The 7,002-nt window shown below is 40.9% G+C and overlaps 1 protein-coding gene and 1 long non-coding RNA gene across 3 annotated transcripts in view; both read left to right on the top strand.

The window, feature by feature from the left end:
• The window catches only part of cntnap2a (contactin associated protein 2a), a 351,650-nt gene that overhangs the window by 82,452 nt on the left and 262,196 nt on the right, over nucleotides 1–7,002 (top strand). The gene's annotated exons all lie outside the window — the stretch shown is intronic.
• The window catches only part of LOC116671979 (uncharacterized), an 18,287-nt gene continuing 13,647 nt past the window's right edge, over nucleotides 2,363–7,002 (top strand). Inside the window, exons 1-2 of the long non-coding RNA XR_004327434.1 lie at nucleotides 2,363–2,373; nucleotides 5,368–5,375. This is a non-coding gene — a long non-coding RNA (uncharacterized LOC116671979). The remainder of the gene's footprint in view (nucleotides 2,374–5,367; nucleotides 5,376–7,002) is intronic.

Raw genomic sequence — 7,002 nt, 5'->3', positions numbered from 1 at the left:
ACACACAATGTCTGTGTTTGAGTATATAGCCTTGAAAATAGACATTTTCTAGGAATTATGCACGGACACATGCAGACGTTAGCATACACACAAACGCGCGCACATGAAAATACTTACCTTACTGTTATATGCGGGAATCACCAAACCTCTACAAATGGCCTGTCAGCCTTGTACCATGTTTCTTTAGTTTCTATTTAAATTGCTTTGATCATCATTACTTGATTTTGCAGATAGAGGCAAATACACAGCAAGCACTGAAAAGGCCCTTGTTTTGGCACTCCAGGATGCACTTAATATGAAGGCTTACATGCAGATGTGGGTCAAAGTGAGGAGAGAGCCAAGTACATTCACAGATTGTGTACGTATGGTGATGCTTGTGCCAGTATGTGGTGTTCTTTGGGCCAATGGGGTGTCGGTGAATTACACCAACACCACAGCAGGCCGATTGGCGGTCACATCAAGCCCTGTGAAAATGTATTTTAAGGGTTTCGGGAATAGGTGCACAAATAAGGATTGCAAGCTCCCCCTACAAAATTTAAAAATTGAGCCCTTGCAGTATGTTTAATGTTGACATAACAAGACTTGGTAAACATATGATGAATGTGATGAACCCTCTGCATTGGACGCCCTGCTGCAGGAGACGCTGTGTGTATCCCTCCGACACGCATGAATACCGCTCAAAACCAACGTTAAAAACCTAGTTATCTTCCCTCTGCGTTTAGTTTTGTTGCTCACCCATGTGTAGAATGAGTGGTGACGTTAAATCCTCTGTTTCGAGTAACAGCAGCCTAGGGTGCCGTCTATTTGCTGGATTGTTCCGAGGTAATCGTAACGTTACCAGATGAGCCCATTTTTATTGTTCATATGTATCCACCATGACAAATAAAGCAAACTTGCTAAAAAAGGAACTTCATGCTGTTTTCAGGTAATGTTGCTGTTGACGTTCAAATAGGTGTGTGTGTGTGTGTGTGTGTGTGTGTGTGTGTGTGTGTGTGTGTGTGTGTGTGTTCTGAAAAATATCTTTATACTGCAAGCGCATATTTATTTTATTTTTGTTATTTAACATTTTATTGCCATTACCTGTTTTCCCTGTTTTCATACATACAGAAGTTTAAGTTTGCTAAATATATCAAATTAGTTTAGTTGGATATTGGGTGTGAAACGAAGGAAACTGTAGCACTTTAGACGTGTGTGAATTTCCCACACCAAGACTAATTTATATAGTTCTATTTTATAGGCATTGATTATCTATGTAATATGTACTATTAAAGAGTGCTAAAATATGTGCTTAAAGTGGTTAGAAAATTAGGAATTAGAATATATGAAATCGGAATTGGCAGGCCAAACTCAATGAAAAATCCGAATCGGCCTAGAAAGTTGTAATCGGTGCATCTTTAATATTTATTCAAAGTTATAGCACTCCCTAATGGCAACAGGAAGTAGACCTAAATGTCAAGGTGCTACACCTTAACAAACTCCTCCTAGAGATTTCATCCAATCGACTTCAAATTTGTGTTGTGCTATCTCAAGACCTTAACAATTAAAAGTTATTAAAAGCTTGAGTTTTTGTCCAACAGAGTGTGTGTGGTGGCCATTTTTGGCATTTAGTTGGACTTTAGTATACATTGTCATATCATAAGGGTCCAGGCCTCTATAGGCCAAAAATGTGTGGACTACTTGTGATGCTGAGCCGCCCTTTATGCTCAAGCCATTTCATTGGTCATGGTTTTGCCCGCCCCCTATGCTTAAGCCATGCCCCTTTCATAACGTATGACCTGTTTGATGCACACTATTGTGTGAGGTATCATTGAACTCAGTTCCCTTTTCATTGGTGACATTTTTCAGTGTCTGAGTGCTGCGCAAATGCAAAGCCGCGAGGACGGGCCCTCGCACCTCCTTTGAGCAGCATTATTATTTGTGTTGTGGGTATATTTGTTTCTCAGTGGATCCCTGGTCTGCCAAGCTTGCACTGTTGCACTCACTTTTCCAGATGAAAGCCGCTGTTCTGGTCCTGGTGCTGACTCTTCCACGTACCATGCTGAAGTACCAGTGCCCCACATTCACATTGCTTCCATTCACTCAGCTGAATCTGTACTGACACTGCACACCGACTACAGACATCAGTGTTTGAGGAAAAGGTAGGAAGAGGAAGAAAGATACATAGCAAAAATATGCAAAACAAACACCTTTAAATTTCTGTTTTTGGCAGTTTCACTCAGTCATAGACATGTAACCATTTTGGAATTGGTCCTCTTCTGACGCCAAATGCATATCAACATGTATTCAGAGAAAAGCAAGGCATATACGCACAAGCAACACATGTCAACAACAGAGCAGTTCAAAGTGCTTTACATAAAAAGATTAACATAGTAAGTTACAGTGCAGTATAAGAAATTAAACATTAAAGAGCAGTTAAAACAGTCAAAATAAAATACGAAAATAAAAGTTGCATTGCTCTATGAGAAATTAAACATTGAAGAGCAGTTGAAAACAGTTGAACATATAAAAGCAGATAAAATAGCAGATTTTAGGCTGCTAGTATGGGACAGTGTATAAGCCGCTGCCCCACACACGTTATCGGGGCGCAATGACCATTTTGTGGAAAGAAAGAGCCATTTGCAAGCAATTTCCAAATTTGCATTGAAGGGTTAAATTAAGTTATAATATTTATACGTATTTTCCACAACATATTAATTTCTTTGAATATTGTATTGGCTACAGCATCCATAATAAGGAACATAGCAAACATTCCATTACCCACCTCCCCCTGAAATCTTAATCCTGAATCCTGAATGGGGCTCTAGCAATACAATATGTCAGCGAGGTGTCTGATTTATTGGGATTTTCTCCAGCAACTGACAGATCAGAGCTCCTTTTCTTTTTGTAATCAAAGCACCACTGTAACTTGTCATCGCTTTCAGAGGTTAAAGCAGCTAGACAATTACAGAAACTGTAAAAGGCGAGAACAGAGAGAGAAAAAGTCTCAAATAAAAGAAATACAGGAACGATATTTGTGTAAAAGTGCAGCTGTGAGCAGAAAGTTGATAGTCTACTTTGTGTTTCTACAGGGCAGGAAGTGAAAGAGGGGAACAGGGAGAGAGATTAAGTCTGAGATGAATGTGGTGGCAATACAAATGCAGTGGGAGACAAACAGAAATATTGAAAAATATATTTTTAAGAAAAGAGATGTCAAGGTGAACAGTTCACCTCTGTATTTTCATGTAGCCTGAAAATAAACGTTTACTACAACTGCAAGGGAAGACAATGGTGACATAGTAAAATGAATATCCAAAGGGACAAAAAGGATCACTGATACAATCTCAGATTAGAGTACTTGTGAAATTAATGTCCCAGCTTTTCGGACTTAATATTTCAGGGTAGATTAATCATTTGGCTTGTCAAGATGAATACAATATTTTGAAATTGAGTACTTGACAGGCTACCTACTGGAATCTAAGAGGCAAAAAAAGAAAGAAAGAGAAAGAAAAGAGGCACTGGCCTTGTGTAGAGCGCTACATCACTCTGCCAGTCATTTAACATTTGACTGTGGCAATTTTAGCCTCCATTTGCATTGATTGATTTTCTCCACTCAAGTTGGGAGCTGTCATGGGATTAAATTTAGCTGCCATTACATGGGGCCCCCAGTGTTATTGCTCTTCCATTATCCCATTGCTTTGTTGCGCGTGTGTGTGTGTGTGTGTGTGTGTGTGTGTGTGTGTGTGTGTGTGTGTGTGTGTGTGTGTGTGTGTGTGTGTGTGTGTGTGTGTGTGTGTGTGTGGCCATGAAGGAAACCCATATACAGTATTCGGTACTGGACCAAGTCCTAGGCGATCAAAGTGCCTTTGATCAAATAATGCCCTCAGATCACCCACTTAAGCTCTCAAGTGTGCGCTGTAGGCCCAAATCAAGCACAAACACGCTCACACAGGCACGCAAACACACTTTTATGCATATAGTTCTGCACGCTATGTTTTTTTTCTCTATTAAACTATCTCTCCATCAGACATGTACACATCCACACACAACCATTTGAGCTCATAGCTATGCATACGTCCCTAGCTTCAAACACCAGTTATTTGACATTTCCTTCAGAGCTTCAATGTTCGTGACAGGATCTCTTTCCCCATGTGGGCTTTGCAGCCTCAGAAGTGAGAACCAACTTTGCTTGCTTCACACACTCCAACTTCTGTCCCTCTGCTCCTTCTCTCATTATCGGCTCCCCCCTTGGACCGCCTGAGGTCTTTTTGACTCTTTATTAGTGTGTATGTACAGTATGTGAATGTGCAAGACTGGGAATTGTGGGTGTATCTGTGCATATATGCAAGCTAGCCACAATGTCTGTACAGTATGCACGGAAGTGGATGATGTGTTACTGTGGGCAATCACCTTTTCATGCTGCATTGCTTAATGAGAGCAAATTAAGATCAGTTTTAGTTAGTTAGTTACTTTTTAACTTGCTTGATAATAAAGACCTTGCACTGTATGAATATCACTGCCTGATCTGTGTGCCCGAGTAAATGATTGTGCATCATGACTGTGCTTCTGGTAATGCAGGTGAGTATATCGATGTGTCCTATCTCTTGGATTTTGTACTCATGGATTGTAGCTGGACACAGGAGACTTAAAATGCTGCTTTGATTCATGGAACAGTACAAGTTTTGAAACTGATATGGTCAAAGTTTTATCACAAACTAATCAAAGTCTCGAAATTCTTTTGTTAACAGAACCCGTGCATAGTTGTGATGTTTCAAAGCTTTACTTTGGTACTGAAACACTCTAGACAATAGACTGTAGTAGACAATTATCACAAAAGAATAGAATGACAGCTAATCTGCCAGAACACAGAAACATGTGTGCACTTCTGAAGAATGCCACGTTAATGCTGATGATGAAAAAAGTAACAATAGCTTAGCATGTCTCGCCCCTGATGTGTTAATTGTCCATTTGAACATTTTATTAAAATGTCAACTCGCCGCTGGGTAGTGACAGTGTGACAAAACAGACGCTGACAGAAGAATGATCCCTCCGCTGACCTTTATTATTCTCACTCTTCCTCTCAAAACCTCCCTCCACCTGTGTCTAATGAGCTGGCCAAAGAAAGGACAGACGTACGCTTAAAGATTGGAAACCACTGGTAAACTCCATCAATATGCTGCCTCGACCTTTTAAACAGGTGTGAGCATACTCGATATAAACTGAAAGCAAGTACACGTTCTATACGTTAGTGCCATGTTTGTGTTCCTTTGTGATCTCCAGATATCAAAATCTACAGTTTTTACAGTGGACGGTGAGCTCGGTGGACGCTGCGTTCGTTAACACCGCCACAGGGAATCCAGGATCAGCTACAGAACAGAGACTTGATCTTAGGCCTTTAGGTTGAAAGACCGTCACCCCTACCCTGCTGTGATTATGGTGATCTTTCAGGCACGTGAGAATAAAAATTTATGTCTGTAAGTGCTGCTGGCGCTAGTGTGTCTTATTAATGCAGAGGAGGTATCCCTATTAAAACGGAGACCCTATTGATCCTACTAAACCTTCTGGCTGGAGATGAATGAGGTTTACATATTATCACAGCTCTGAAATGGGCCCTCACATGTCTGTGACATTTCCACCACAGACGGCTGTCTGATTTCCAGAGTGACACACCCCATCCCCCGCTCTTTTATTTTCAACCACTTACACTTTTTTTTTTTTTTTTTTCTCCCACTCACTCGGCTTCTGCCTCTTCCCCTCCTTGCCCTTTACTGAGTTTCCGCTCTCGGCTACTTCATGTTATCAGTCCGTCCTGCCTCTTGCCGCCAGTATGTTCATCTTTCCTTCATTCATTCACTTTTTTCAGCCCATCTTTTCTTACATTTACGTCTCATTCTTAATAGTTATCTGTCTATTTTTGTCTATTACAACTGTCTCTCTGTTTCTGCCTCCTCATTGACCAGCTCACTCTTTCTCATCTGTTAAACCTTTCCACCTACCTTTATCTGGGCTTGCGCTCAGCTCTTACACCTGCTTCTCATTTGGGTCTATGTTATTTATCTCTTTCCGTTTCTCCATCCTCTGTCTTCTCATACTCTCTCTTAGTATTTTACTCAACAGCTCTGCTTTGTTTGGCACCCAGCAGACAAGGCTGCTGACAAAGGTGAGCGAGAGCATATTTAAAATGTCACTGGCAAAGTGACAAAAGGTCATATGGAAAGTAAGAGACTCCCAGCACAGTTTGGACTGACTGCTAAACAGGCATTCTTGCCTGTTTTGTGTGTGTGTGTGTTGAGGGTTTACTGTCACACATGCATATGCATGTGTAATTCTGCATCTGCCCGTAGGTGTGTGTCTTTTTGTGTTTCTATATGAGAGAGAAAAATACAATAAAAGGTATACATGCCCAGTGTTGTGTTTGTGTGTGGTTACATGTTAGGCATATAGGATGTGTTGCCATATTTATGCTGCTGGCATTCTTGATACCTGAATGCTTCTCCCTGCCTGAGGTGATGCCTTGAGCAGCCTACATTCTGATGAGTCTGCTTCTGAAAAAAAAAAGTTGCTTGCCGACAGATACATTGCTGCTCAGAGAGTGACTGCACATTGACCTAAAGGTTGCTGGTTTAAATCCAGACATAGTGGTTCAAAATCTGTTAAGCTTGCCAGCAGGATGTCAGCCAGGTCTTTGTCAATGATGCGAGGATCCCTGAAAAACTTTGCACACGAGTCAGAATACAGGAGGGGGTAGTTTAGCATTTGACCACAAAACGTCTAAATAAGCTTACCCTGGATGATCCACAGTCATCAGCGTCATTGGAAGTACTTTCTAAAGAAGTCACAGTCCCTATGAAATCTGTTGACAGCCTTTTCTGCAGATTACTGGGACATTGTGGTGTCCGTGGTCTACTTTATAGGTATGTTTTTGGTGTTAACTGTTTGATTAATGGCATGGGTTTTGTGCTATTCTAATTTTATTATTGTACTGAAGCCACTGAGGATACATGTTGTATTCAGTGTTTCTATGTA

Source organism: Etheostoma spectabile, chromosome 22, assembly GCF_008692095.1.
Source record: "Etheostoma spectabile isolate EspeVRDwgs_2016 chromosome 22, UIUC_Espe_1.0, whole genome shotgun sequence".
Classification (NCBI taxonomy): Eukaryota; Metazoa; Chordata; class Actinopteri; order Perciformes; family Percidae; genus Etheostoma; species Etheostoma spectabile.
Note: the sequence above shows the minus strand (reverse complement) of the source record. Positions and strands in the feature narration are given on the sequence as shown.